The sequence below is a fragment of the Arachis hypogaea genome, chromosome 3 (assembly GCF_003086295.3).
Source record: "Arachis hypogaea cultivar Tifrunner chromosome 3, arahy.Tifrunner.gnm2.J5K5, whole genome shotgun sequence".
In the NCBI taxonomy this organism is placed as follows: Eukaryota; Viridiplantae; Streptophyta; class Magnoliopsida; order Fabales; family Fabaceae; genus Arachis; species Arachis hypogaea.
Window position 1 is genome coordinate 37,192,421 of NC_092038.1, and position 15,094 is coordinate 37,207,514.

Here is a 15,094-nt window from a genome sequence, read left to right on the forward strand (position 1 = left end):
GCTCAGCTTTTGAGGAGGAAAGAATTTATCCAAGAAGGCCGTGACCAGCTTTTCCCAAGAGTCCAGGCTATCTTTAGGTTGTAAATCCAACCATATTCTAGCTCTGTCTCTTACAGCAAAAGGGAAAAACATGAGCCTGTAGACTTCAGGATCTACTCCATTCGTCTTTACAGTCTCACAAATCTGCAAGAACTCAGTTAAAAACTGATAAGGATCTTCAGATGGAAGTCCATGAAACTTGCAGTTTTATTGCATTAAAGCAACTAGCTGAGGTTTCAGCTCAAAATTGTTTGCTCCAATGGCAGGAATAGAGATGCTTCTTCCATCAAATTTGGACGTGGGTTTAGTAAAGTCACCCAGCATCCTCCTTGCATTATTATTATTTTTGGCTGCCATCTCCTTCTCTTGTTCGAAAATTTCTGAAAGGTTGTTTCTGGATTGTTGTAATTTAGATTCTCTTAGTTTGCTCTTCAGAGTCCTTTCAGGTTCTGGATCAGCTTCAACAAGAGTGCCTTTTTTCTTGTTCCTGCTCATATAGGGAAGAAGAGAACAAGAAAAGAAAGAGGAATCCTCTATGTCACAGTATAGAGATTCCTTTATGTTAGTAGAAGAAGAAATGGAATAGGAGTGAAGAAGAATGAATAGTCTGAATAAAGGGTAAAGGTAAGGGCAGTGATTTGAGATGAAGAGAGGTGAAGATGAGTGTTAGTAAATAAATAAATAAATAAATAAATAGAAGAAGGGGAGAGGGAAGAAATTTCGAAAATAAATTTGAAAAGAAGTTAAATGATTTTCAAAAATAAAAGATAAGATAGAATTAAAATTAAAATTTAAAACAATTAATTAATTAAAAAGAATTTTTGAGAAAGAGATGAGATATTTTCAAAAATTAGAGAGGGAAAAGTAGTTAGGTGGTTTTGAAAAAGATAAGAAACAAACAAAAAGTCAAATAGTTAGTTGAAAAAGATATTAAAGTCAAATTTGAAAAGATAAGAAGATAAGAAGTTAGATAAGATATTTTGAAATCAAATTTTTGAAAAAGATAAAATTTTGAAAAAGATATGATAAAAAGATAAGATATAAAAGATATGATAAGATATGTTTGAAAAAGATTTAATTTTTAAAATTAAAATTAATTACTTTACTAACAAGAAACTACAAGATAAGATTCTAGAATTTAAAGATTGAACCTTTCTTAACAAGAAAGTAACAAACTTCAAATTTTTTGATCAATCACATTAATTGTTAGTGTAATTTCGAAAATATGATATAAAGATAAGAAAAAGATTTTGAAAACATTTTGAAAAAGATTTTTTGGAGTTTTCGAAAAAAAAGGGAAAATGGAAAAAATATGATTTTTGAAAAAGATTTTGAAAAGACAGGATTTTTTTTAAAATTGAAAATTTGACTTGACTTGTAAGAAACAACTAATTTTAAAAATTTTTGACCAAGTCAACCCAAAATTTCGAAAATTTGGAGGGAAATAAGGAAAAGATAATTTTTTTATTTTTGCATTTTTTTATGAGGAGAGAAAAAAAATATAAACATGACCCAAAACATGAAAATTTTGGATCAAAACACATGATGCATGTAAGAACACTATGAATGTCAAGATGAACATCAAGAACACTTTGAAGATCATGATGAACATCAAGAACTTATTTTTGAAAAAAATTTTTAATGCAAAGAAAGCATGCAACACTAAACTTAGAAATCTTTAATGCATGTACACTATGAATGCAAAAATGCATATGAAAAACAATAAAAGACACAAAACAAGAAAACATCAAGATCAAACAAGAAGACTTACCAAGAACAACTTGAAGATGATGAAGAACATCATGAATGCATGAATTTTCGAAAAGTGCAAGAAATAAATTTTTAAAACATGCAATTGACACCAAACTTAAAAACTGACTCAAGACTCAAACAAGAACACAAAATATTTTTGGTTTTTATGATTTTATGATTTTTTTTGGATTTTTATTAATTAATTTTTTTCGAAAATATTTTTGGAAAAACGAAAAAGAAAAGAAAATTTTGAAAAAGATTTTTAAAAAATTTTGAAAAGAAAATTACCTAATCTGAGCAACAAGATGAACCGTCAGTTATTCAAACTCAACAATCCCCGGCAACGGCGCCAAAAACTTGGTGGACGAAATTATGATCATCAATGTTGTATTCTTTGTTGTTGTATGGAATAATTATAATGGCTCTTTGCTATGTGTGGACACAACTCCGTTCAACTAACCAGCAAGTGTACTAGGTCGTCCAAGTAATAAACCTTACGTGAGTAAGGGTCGATCCCACAGAGATTGTTGGTATGAAGCAAGCTATGGTCATCTTGTAAATCTCAGTCAGGCGGATAATAATTAATTATGGATTTTCAAATAATAATAAATAATAAACAAAAAATAAAGATAATTAAAATAGGATAGAAATACTTATGTAAATTAATGGTGGGAATTTCAGATAGGCGTATGGAGATACTGTGCCCTTTCTTTTTCTACTTTCCTACTTCTTCCTTCCAGTTCTTTCATTCCTTCCTATGGCAAGCTGTATGTAGGGCATCACTGTTGTCAATGGCTACATCCCATCCTCTCAGTGAAAAAGGTCCAAATGCTCTGTCACAGCACGGCTAATCATCTGTCGGTTCTCAATCAGGTTGGAATAGAATCCCTTGATTCTTTTGCGTCTGTCACTAACACCCAGCCTTCAGGAGTTTGAAGCTCGTCACAGTCATTCAATCCCAGAATCCTACTCAGAATACCACAGACAAGGTTTAGACTTTCCGGATTCTCATGAATGCCGCCATCAATCTAGCTTATACCACGAAGATTCTGTTTAAGGAATCTAAGAGATACGCGCCCGGCCTAAGGTAGAACGGAAGTGGTTGTCAATCACGCACGTTTATAGGTGAAAATAATGATGAGTGTTACGGATCATCACATTCATCAAGTTGAGGTGCAACGAATATCTTAGAATAGGAATAAAGAGAATTGAATAGGAAATAGTAGTAATTGCATTAAAACTTGAGGTACAGCAGAGCTCCACACCCTTAATCTATGTGTGTAGAAACTTCACCGTTGAAAATACATAAGTGAAAGGTTCAGGCATGGCCGAATGGCCAGCCCCCCCAAAAACGTGATCAATAGTCTCCTCATATGAAGAATAAAATAAAACTGAGACCAAAGATGTCTAATACAATAGTAAATTATCCTATTTATACTAGACTAGCTACTAGGGTTTACATGAGTAAGTAATTGATGCATAAATCCACTTCCAGGACCCACTTGGTGTGTGTTTGGGCTGAGCTTGATCTATCCATGAGCTGAGGCTTCTTTTGGAGTTGAACGCCAAGTTGTAACGTGTTTTGGGCGTTCAACTCCGGGTCGTGACGTGTTTCTGGCGTTTTACTCCAGACAGCAACATGGAACTGGCGTTGAGCGCCAGTTTACGTCGTCAATTTCCGAATAAAGTATGAACTATTATATATTGCTGGAAAGCTCTGGATGTCTACTTTCCAACGCTGTTAAGAGCGCACCATTTAGAGTTCTGTAGCTCCAGAAAATCTATTTCGAGTGCAGGGAGGTCAGATTCCAATAGCATCAGCAGTCCTTTGTCAGCCTCCTATAAGAGTTTTGCTCAAGTCCCTCAATTTCAGCCAGAAATTACCTGAAATCATAGAAAATTACACAAACTCATAGTAAAGTCCAGAAATGTGAATTTAACATAAAAACTAATGAAAACATCCCTAAAAGTAACTAGATCATGCTAAAAACTACCTAAAAACAATGCCAAAAAGCGTATAAATTATCCGCTCATCACAGGTCTTAGTCAGGCAGATCAGAAGGTTGTTGATATTATGTCATATATGGAGTTGTAAGAGTAATGTATGAAAGGGATAAAACAAAAGAGGTAGAAAATACTAATAGGGATAGGGTTAAGGATTGGAGTTGTTTTACCTTTTTGAATTAACTCTGGTATTATTGTCTTCCTTGCTTGTGAATGATCTTCTTCTATGGCAGGCTGTATGTGATCAAAGCCATTGCCCATGGTCATTGATCTCCTCTGCTCCAGATCAAACACCATTGCCAGTGGTCATTCAATCTGATGGGGGTGAAGCTCTAGCAGTTCATTCTCTTGGCGATCCTACTCAAAATGCCATAGATAAGGTCGAATCTTCTGGATCATAGAATGTTGCCTCTATGGATTCTAGCCTATACTACGGAGACCCTAATCTCCCCGGAAATCGGATGAACTGGTGTCTTGAGAAGTCCCCAACGAAGTCTTGGATTGGCCGTATGAGAGATGTATAAACATAGCTATTGGTTCATGCTTTCCGGCCACGTATTCACACGAACCCAAGTAGACGTGGGTGTTTGTCAGGCACGTTCTTCTTAATGTGATGAACAGAGCTAATTGTCTGATCATCCTATCCACCACGATGAAGATTGGATATACATCTTAGAAGTAAATCAAACACAGATCGAAGAAGAAACAGTAATACTTTTATTAATTCATAGGACTCAGCAGGGCTCCTTCCCTCAACCTAGGAGGTTTAGAATCTCATATTGATGTAAAATACAAAGTAAAACTCGAAATAATAGCTGTCCTCTAGTATGTTGTTTTGAATAATTATGTAAAATACACTTTAAATACTAAATAGATGACTAGTATAGGTAAAACAGTCTATTTAGTGCTAAAATCAACTTCTGGGACCCACTTAGTGAGTGTTTGGGCTGAGCTTTGATGAGATCCACATGCTATGAGGTCTTTTGGACGTGGAACGCCAGCTAGGGGTCCTCTCTGAGCATTTGGACACTGGGCTCTGCTCTTTGGGCACTGGACGCCTGGAAGGGGGCAGGAAGCTGACATTGGACGCCAGTTTTGGGCCTTCTAATCCGAAGCAAAGTATGAACTATTATATATTGCTGGAAAGCTCTAGAAGTCAGCTTTTCATATCCATTGAGAGCGCTCCATTTGAACTTCTGTAGCTCCCGAAAATCTCTTTCAAATGCAAGGAGGTCAGACCCAAACAGCATCTGTAGTGCTTTCTCTGTCTCTAAATCAGACTTCTGCTCCAACTCCTCAATTTCAGCCAGAAAATACCTGAAATTACATAAAAATACAAAAACTCATAGTAGAATCCAAAGATATAAATTTAATACTAAAACCTATAAAAATTTAATAAAAACTAAATAAAACACACTAAAAACTATATGAAAATGATGCCAAAAAAGGTATAAAATATCTGCTCATCAATACATAGAAAGCAAACATTTTTTTCCGATAAACACAAATTTTATGGCAATAAACACATTTTGAAGGAAAACAAACAAATCTTTGAAGGAAAACATAAAAAAACAAACACAAAAATTTATTTATGATAAACAAAAGAATTTTGTGATGATAAATAGACATTTTTTAAGGACGATTTACTTAATTAAAATATTTGAAGATCAAAATTACCATAATATAATTTTTGCAAACTGTAAACGTATTTGTAACATTTATATTATTATGGAAATCGCAAGAGGGTATGGTAGATTAGAGTATTAACATAAACTGCTACATTCTATCGTAATTTACGTTGAAACGTGTGTGAGAAAAAAATTGCTATTACACCGTATCAGTTCCTGAAGAAGTAAAACAATGAAAAAAAAATTATATTTTGATATAAACTTTTATTTTGATAAAAAAAATCGTATAAACTTTTCAAATGATTTTATTTTGATATTGCAATCAAATCAATTTCCTTTATTTATTATTTTTTTTATATTAAGTTGTAATAAAATGTAATGCTTAAAAAACTAAATATGTTAATTCTTTAATTTGGAGTTTATTTAGGATTAATTAAACATGTAACTGCCACAAAAATTATGATTAAGTTTAATATTTTATTTTATATTATTTTTTTACACTATCAGTATTATCAGTATTATGTGAAATAATCCTTAATTCTAATTTAAATAAGATAATTAGGTATACAGTATAATAATTATACTTTAAATATAAATTAATTATATTTTATTATATCTAATAAACTGTCTGGACGAGTATGGCTCTTTCAACTGTGACCTTAAATTATTGGATGAGGGGATGATCGATTTTCGGATGAATCTGAACCATCCCCTTGCCACTAGAGTGAGGTCACTTCTTCTTAAATGGTTTGAATTTCCATCAGCATCAAGCTTCCACTCAATACCTTGTCTGCAAATGTTCCAAAGGTCATCATTTACCTTGGGTAGGTACTTAGTCTTACTTCGTATGACATCTCAGAGGAGGAAAAAGGAGCTTTAAAGCAAAAAACTCTTGGGATATTATCGAGGCTGAAGTCAATGGTTCACCCTATTACATAGCTCATGTAAGAAGGCTCTTCATTTTCTTCCAAAACTGCATTGGCATAGAACTCTTGCACTAGTGCAAGTTCTACTTTCCTAAGTAGGTAGTACAGGATGTTCCACTTTCTTCTCTTTATTTCTCCCAGAATCTGTTTGTGTTCATCAACCTCAAATTGAAATCACACTTTCGGGATCACTATCTTATTAACCATCCAACCCCATAATGATTTTCATGGAACTTGGATCGAAACCTTCCCTCATCATATTCAGAGATAGCTTTTGCCTTTCCTTTTCTTTTCTTGGATGAAGATGCTGCATGCTTAGGGGCCATTATGTGAAAAATGATGGTACTTATAAATTATAATACCAAACTTAAAGGATTTGCTTGTTCCCAAGCAAAAAGGATGAAAGCAAATGGAAAGAAAGGGTTACGAGTGTGTAAAGGATAGTAATGAGTAAGACTGAGTCATAAGTGAATGGAAATGACTTGTATTTATAGTGAGGTGGGATGGTGAATTGTATGATAGGAATTGAGAGTGAAGATCGTGTGGTGTGCATATAGGAAGGCTAAGAACAAAATATGTAAGGAAGTGAAGTGATAGGGATAAGATGGGGTGGGTGGTGGCTTTGGTTATGTTGTTGCAGGACACATGCATGAATGACTTATGCATGAAAAGTTGAAAAAGTATGATGACTAATGCTTGAAAAGTTGAAAAAGTGTAAATGATAAGAATGACCGATGCATGTGTATGTTCAGGGTAAGAGTGACAACTGCATGCATGTGGATAGAAGTGAAGGCATGTGAACTATGGTGATCATAAACTGCATGTGAAAGTGCATGTATTTGATTATCATAAATTGTATATGAGAATGCATACATGCATGAGATGATAATAAGCACGTTGCATGTGAGTGCATGAGCAAAGAAAACAATAAACACCTCGGAGACCACAAGAAAAAGGACAAGAGCACAAAGATCCGATCAAGTACGGTGACATTTTCAATGTCTCAGGGAACTTGACATCCGAACCAATCATGGCGTAAGATGTGGCACTCATGCAAGCAACGGAAAACCAGGCATTGGGTCAAACCCGAAAAGGTGGCCCGGCTTTCGTCATGTAGTCTGCCGCAGCCACCAATATCTCCGCGGTTTTTGTGGACCGTGGAGACATCTTTAGCATGGCAAATGACCAAGGATAAGCATGCTGGAGAGTAAAATTGGCGCCAACCGTGTCATCACAGAGAGCGTTGGAAAGCAGGTTTTAGAGTAATGTTCTTAGCTAGTTACACAAACAACAAAGTTCTCATTGGTAGCTAATATCTGTTTCATGATATTATTTTTTAAAAAAAATTAAATTAATAGAATAAGATAGATAAATAATTATATTTTATATCATAATATTTTTCAACCCAACTTAAACTGATAGAAAATATTTATACAAGGATAGATTGGTTAATATTTTTTTAGTGATTATTTTTAATAATTAATTTTAATATATATGTTTTTTAAGTATTTGATTTGAACAATGCAAGATTCAACATATTCTAATTCTTTTTTCTCCTACTACAAATATGAACATCTAAAATAATAAGTATGCTATCATTTGATAAGTTTTGATAAAAATAGTTCTCTTGATTTTTCATCTTCTTCGTTTTTGTAATTTGTTCCTCTTGTTTTCTAGCTTCTAAATATGTTGTTATTCTCGGAATGTGAAGTTTTCTTTTTCACATTCTATTACTAAGAATCACTTTAACTAAAGGCTAATAACCAACTATTTATTGAGTTCATTAAATGAAATATTCCAAGTCTCACATTGAGAGCATGAGGCAATATGTCTGACATTGAAGTCCCATATCAAGTAAAGAGAAGTGTGAAAAGTCTACAAGACGCTATAAAAAGCAAAACACTATAACAATTTAAGGATACTTACCTGAACGGGGTCAATGGACGAACAAAAAGACCCATGACCTAGGTTGATGACTTTCATTGTACTTTGGAAGGGTATTAGCCTATGGTCTACCTAAGTGAAGTGGTAGAGCCCTACTTCATAATTTGTGGTAGTGGGGACCTGTGTTCGCGCGGTCCTTATCTAAACTGAATTTAATTATTTAGTTCCTATCTAGTCTGAATTTAATTATTTAGTATGGTGAATGATAAAGTTTTTAAACTGAGTTTAATTATTTAGTTCCTATTTAGTCTGAATTTAATTATTTAGTATGGTGAATGATAAAATTTTTTCTTACATTAAATTTGTCAATTTTTTGGATTTCAATTTTTTGAATTCAATGATAATATTTCTTTTTCATGTACGAGTTAATAGGTTTATAATTAACTATTGTGATTTTAATTTATTTTTTTATTGGACTCCTAAAGTATTTCAAGATATCGCATACAATGAAACAGTTTAATGTGTTTTATTTTATTTCAAGAGATTGTCACCATCAGCAATGGCAATTGGTAAGTACAAACTCAATGATAATTAACTTATAGTTTAATGTGTTTTATTTTATTTCAAGAAATTGTCACCATAAACAATGGCAATTGGTAAGTACAAACTCAATGATAATTAACTTATTAATATTTTTTTATACTTAAAACTCCGAGGATTATGTATTCTTTTTTTTTCTAGATCGTTAGTTTTCCACTCAACCTAAAAGGAGAGTAAAAGTTTACATGGATTTTCAATCCATCTCTTTCGACATTACCATCAAAGATGAACTAAGATCCAACACTACAACTAAAACATCACAAAAATTTCATAGAAATTGCACAATAATAACAATAACAAATAACAACTTTAGACTCCATAATTCAATGCTGATAATAAGTTTCTTCTCATGTTCAAAATCATCACCGAACTCTATAATTCTTGTTGCTACAAGATCCATTGCACCTATTTGACCAAATTGCTCTTAACCATAATCTCCCATTGTCTTTTCATTTTGAATTCCTTCATAGTTTTATATTCCAAAGTCAAGTTCTTAACATCTCTTATTAGATATCACTTTATTCTTCAAGAATCTTTGCTCCCAATCAGTCTCATTCTTACCTTTAATCCACTCAACCACACATATATTTTGTAACACTATTTTTATCTCCTATTCTTTCAAATTCATTTCTTCCAAAAGAAATTGGACTGTCATAATTATTTAGGCAAAACACTTATATAAACCATAAGCAACCCACATTTACGTGAATCACCGAAAACAAAAAATATTACGTAAATATCTTCATACATATATTTATGTAAATCAAATTTACTGAATTCAATTTACATATTTTAGTAGTAAATCGAATTAATATTTATCAAATTTCATGAAGTACTACATTTAAACATAAATCGAATTTAGTTGATTTGATTTACTACTACACATCATATATATAGTAAATCAAATCAAGAGGTTGATCTTTCTGATTTATCTATTAATGAATTGCACTACATTATCAAAGATTTTATTGTGAACTCTAAGAAATTCTTTGATAAATATGTTAAATGCAAGAAAGATAATAAAGCATTGTGAGTTGAAAATAAATTTTTATTGAAAAAAGTAAAGGCAACTGAAGCTTGTGATGAAAATTCTTTAAAAGAAGAAAACAATGCTTTTAGAGCTAAATTAAATAAATTCAAACTCAAATATTTAGTCTCAATCTCTACTGATTTAATTGCTGAAAATGAAAGGCTGAATGGAAAAATTAACAACCTTAATGAAGATTTAGCAAAATTTGTTCAAGGTTTGCAAAATCTTGACAAATTACTTGCTTGTCAAAAATTCAACTTTGAAAAATCTGGACTTGGATTCAAAGAGGAAAGCAAATCTATTTTCAAACCAATATTTATAAAATTTGAAGTTTCTTCTTCCAATATTGCTAAGCCAAAAATTTCAAGCAAGCCTCAAAATTTAGCAAAGGAGGAACATTGTTATAAATGTAATAGAAATGGTCATGTTCCTCAACAATGCTTCATATTTCTAAAATCTTTTGGTAATAATAACAAATTGTATAAAGTTGTTCAAGATTACAATGCACTTGGATAACTAAGAAGATTTTACATAAGAGGATCCAAATAGATTTGGATACCTAAGGTTACTTGAAGAACATGCATGTTTGTCTTACATCGAAGAATAAATTGGACATGTGGTATCTTGATAATGGATGTTCAAGGCATATGATCGGAAAGGGGATATTCTTCATCAAACTCAACAAGTATGATGGAGGGTTTGTCACTTTCAGAGATAATAATAAAGGTAAAATAATTGCCATTAGTAAGGTTGTCAAAGATTTTTCTACTTACATTGATAGTGTCTTTTTAATAGATGGGTTAAAGTATAATCTATTGAGCATACGTCAATTGTGTGACCTTAGAGATGCAGTAACCTTTAGGAAATTAGATTGTAGGGTCATTAATGAAAAAATAGGGGCTATTTTATTCATTGCAAAAAGAAATGACAATGTTTATAGTCTCACACTAGATGATCTTAAGGTTCAAAATGTGATATGTTTCTCTTCAATGGAATCTAAAAAATAGATGTGGCATAAGAGATTAGGGCATGCTAGCATGTTCCAAATCTCTAAGCTTGTTAAAAGAGGCTTATTGAGATGTCTTTTTAACATTAAGTTTGATAAAGACATCACTTGTGATGCTTGTCAAATGAGTAAGCAAACAAAAACCTCTTTTAAACCCAAGGAAAATGTCTTTCCTAAGAAACCATTAGAAGTGTTGCATTTTGATCATTTTGGACCAATTAGGACTCAAAGTCTTGGAGAAAAAAGTTATAGAATAGTTATTGTGGATGCTACATTAGGTTTGGTTGGGTGTATTTTCTAGCTCATAAGCATGAAGCATTTTCTGTTTTTGAAAAATTCAGCAAGAAGATTCAAAATAAAAAGAGTTCAAACATTATTTTAATTAGGAGTGATTATGGAAAGTAATTTGAAAACCAACATTTGAATCCTTTTGTGATGAACATGGCATATCCCGCAACTTTTCTTGTTCAAGAATACCATAACAAAATGGTGTTGTGGAAAGAAGAAATAGAAGTTTATAAGAAATGGCAAGAGCTATGTTGTGTGAATATAAGGTTCCAAATTCTTATGGACTGAGGCTGTAAATACAACTTGTTATGTTTTAAATCGAACAATCATAAGAAAGGTTTTGAAGAAAACCCCTTATGAACTTTGGAAAGGACATCCTCCTAATCTCAACTACTTTCATGTGTTTGGTTGCAAGTGTTTTATACTGAATATCAAAGAAAATTTGAAAAAATTTGATCCAAGAACACATGAAGATATCTTTCTTGGTTATTCCACAAATAACAAAGCTTATAGAGTCTATAACAAGAACTTTAAGACAGTTGAGAAAACCATGAATGTCACATTCTGTTCTGAGCATTATCTAAAACTGTAGGTCGATCTCGGACGAGATCTGCGGTGGTGGCCAGAGCTGATGTGTCGACTTGTTGGACTTGGTGGTGTTGCTGATCCTTTGTCACCAGAGGGTGGTGGTTCCTGCAAGAGACTCCGATGCTTAAATTAGCACGTGCTTTAGGCAGGTTTTTAGTAGAATCAGAGTATGAGTTATACCTGGGTGCTCTAGTGTATTTATAATAGTGTGGAGTGACCTTTCTGGAGATAAGATAGTTATCTTATCTTATCTTTGAGTGAAACTATCTTATCTTTAAGGGGATCCGTCTTTTATCTTTCTAGGCCTTAGCTGCCTTTAGATTTGTGTTGTGTCCCTTTGTTTGGGCCTGGTTGGGCCTTTTAGTCGATTTGGCCGAACTCTTTTTAGAAGAGGTCGGGGAGCCTGACCTGAGGAGGTCGGTCGTTTCGCCTTCAATCACCCCAGGTCGCATAGCTCGACCCATGGTATGAAAAATGCATCTGCTTGAGCACGGTCTTTCTTTTAGGGTTGTGTCTTTTTAGACTTTTGATCCCCTTGGGAGAAGTCGAGCTCGAGCATTTTTTGTCGATCTCATTGTAGAGACTCCTTATTAATTACTTTGAATGCGGAATGTTTCCTATTTAACTACAGCGCACGTTTTGCTCTTCTTGGAAACGTGTGAAGGCCAAAGACTCATTAACTCCTTGCCGTTTCCTTTGTTTCCCTCTTTATATCTCATTTTGAATTTCAAAGCCTCCTCTTTTATTTTCTCTTTCTCCTTGCTCGCTGCAACCCCTTCTGTTCTTGGATCTTTGTGCCTTCCTTTTCAAAAAGCAATTTTTGGTGTCGTTTCGGTTGTGGCTTTAGTCTCTGATCAGTTATCGTCCCTTCTCCTCTGCAGGTTAGTTTTTATTTTTCTCTTTTTTTTTCCATTCTTTCATGCTTGCGTTGTTGGGCTTAAAAGTTTTAATCTTGTTTGGATTCGTGTTGGAAAGTTTGAATCTTTCTACGTCGTTGTGCTTGATCGTTACTGTAACGCGTGCCTTGATGCTGTTTTTAGGGTTTTTTGGTTTGTCACTTGTCTCTGTCCCTTTTGCATGACTACTTTATGCGTAGCTCTTTTTCTTTGAACTTTGTTTTGTAGCCTTTGAAATGATAAACTGCATCTCTGAAAAAGGTTATATCTTTTGATGATTTCTGTGCGATTTGTCTGATGATAGTGGCTTTCTTTGCTGTTTTTAGTTAGAAAAGAATTGATTTCTTTATGTCTTCTTATGAAGAGGTGTTAGGGTTTTAAGTTTTCAACTGTTGATTTCCTTCTTTCCGATTTCTCATCTTGTTACTGCCTCCAAAGGGTGCCCCTGGACCTTGCTGTGAGTCCTGGGGTTTCCCTTTTTACTACTGTATTCGATAATGTTTGCATGTCGAGTTATTTCCATACTTGCCCGAGCTGCTTGGTTAGTAACCCATTTTTCTTCTTTCTTTCTATAGGAATAGTTGACCCATATCCTCTCAAAAGAATGTTGTTGAAATGTCTACTAAGGTCCCGGATGGCATGTCTGACTGGCTGGATTCTATTGTTTTGATGTGTCTCTATAGTCGATTCTGAATATTGTGTGCGACTTAGGAGGCATCATAGGATTTATAGTGATATGGACCAAGAGAAAAATTACGAGCTGGTGTTTCCCGGCCCTGAGGAGAGGGTTAGTTTTCCTTCTTTGACAAAGGGAGAACAGCCCTTCTTCTATGCTTATGACTACTTCTTCAGTCAACTGAATATCACCATTCCCTTTACCCCCTTTGAAACCGGACTATTGTGGGCCTGCAATGTAGCTCCTTCTCAACTCCATCCGAACTCATGGGATTTCATAAAGATCTTTCATTGTTGTGTCAGGAACTGGATGTCCGACCTTCTCAATCTCTCTTTCTATATCTTTTTGTTTTGACGAAACCTGGGGTAGCAAAGAAGAAGGCTTCTTGGATTTCTTTCCGGGCTGCCCAGGGAAAGAAAGTGTTCTAGATGTATGACGAGTCTTCTAGGGATTTTAAAAACTATTATTTCAAGGTCCGAGCTGTTGAAGGAGGTCGGCCTTTCTTTTTGGATGAAAATAACAAACCCACTTTTCCTCTGTGCTTGCAAAAGAATGTGGTAGTGACTAGGTATTCATGGGAATGTTTGGATGAGGTCGAACAGGCCATTGTGCACGTGTTAGAGGAAAATTAGGGAGAGCCTCCCCATCTTGACACGAAGAAGTTCCTAGGGGATCCCTCTCTTCTGAGGGCCGAATTGGCTAGTCGTCGATTTCTTTGTAGTTTTGCCTTTGTTCTGTTTGTTTGTTTATCTATCCTTTTCTTTACTCCCAAATTGATTTTGCTGGTTTCTTTATTCAACGATGGTGAAGTCCTCTGACTCCATGAAGGCCTTTAAGCGGGCCAAGAAAGCTACCGCCGCTCAAAATATCTCGGCGAAGGCTTCAGGGGAAGGTTCCTCTCAGGTCCCCCAAAGAAGTCAACCTCGAGCACTGCTGGACTGAGGAAGACTATCCCTACTCCCCAAGTTCATGTGGTTTCCTCTGATCCTCCCCAGCCGACTTCTGGCGCTGCCTCTTCTCTTACTTCTGGTCCTCCTCCTAAGAGGCAGAAGACTGTTGAACCCTATGACCTGGATGCCCCTGATTTTGATGCTGTGGGGTTTGTTGATAACCAAATTGCTCCTTATGGCCGACTTCCTATGAACGATGTGTCCATCCTTCGCCACCTGGATTTTATTACCAGTAGTAGTGTTCGGATGGCTCATATGGGTGCGGCTTTGTTCCGTACGATCCAAGATTCTCCTGTTCATGCGACGAAGGCCTTTATGGAGGAAGCTAAGTCAGAGTTTGATAGAATTAAAGGGCTAAAGGATGAGCTTGATGCAAAGGTGGCAAAACTGGAACTGGACGTGGAAAATGAGAAGGCTCGAGCTACCGCTACTGAGGCTACTGCAAATCTGGCCGAGGAGATGGCGAAGAAGCACAAAGAGAGCTATGTTCGTACTTAGGGCGAGCTGCTGGAGACCAGGGAGAGGCTGGAGTCTACTCATGCTGACTATGCTGAGCTCCAGGGCCATCTTGTGGGTAGTGTCACTGATGCCTATGAAACTTGAAGGCCCAGGTTCGAGTTCTTGCCCCTGAGCTCGACCTCACTCTCTTCAGTCTAGACAACATTGTTGAGGACGGCAAGATCGTTCCTACCCCAGATGATGATGAAGAGGAAGGTCCCCCTCCATTGCCGCCAGTTAAAGCTTCTACCACCACGACTTCTTCAACCCCTGCAGCGGAGGTCGGCCATCTCGGTTCTAACTCGGACGTCCAAATTCTAAATCGGGAG

General features: G+C 35.1%; 1 non-coding gene across 1 annotated transcript; it reads left to right on the forward strand.

The window, feature by feature from the left end:
* The first annotated feature begins 8,267 nt into the window (after positions 1–8,267).
* On the forward strand, positions 8,268–8,433 carry LOC112793227 (U1 spliceosomal RNA). Its single transcript, XR_003197930.2, has one exon. It is a non-coding gene; the product is annotated as a U1 spliceosomal RNA (small nuclear RNA).
* Positions 8,434–15,094: the final 6,661 nt, after the last annotated feature.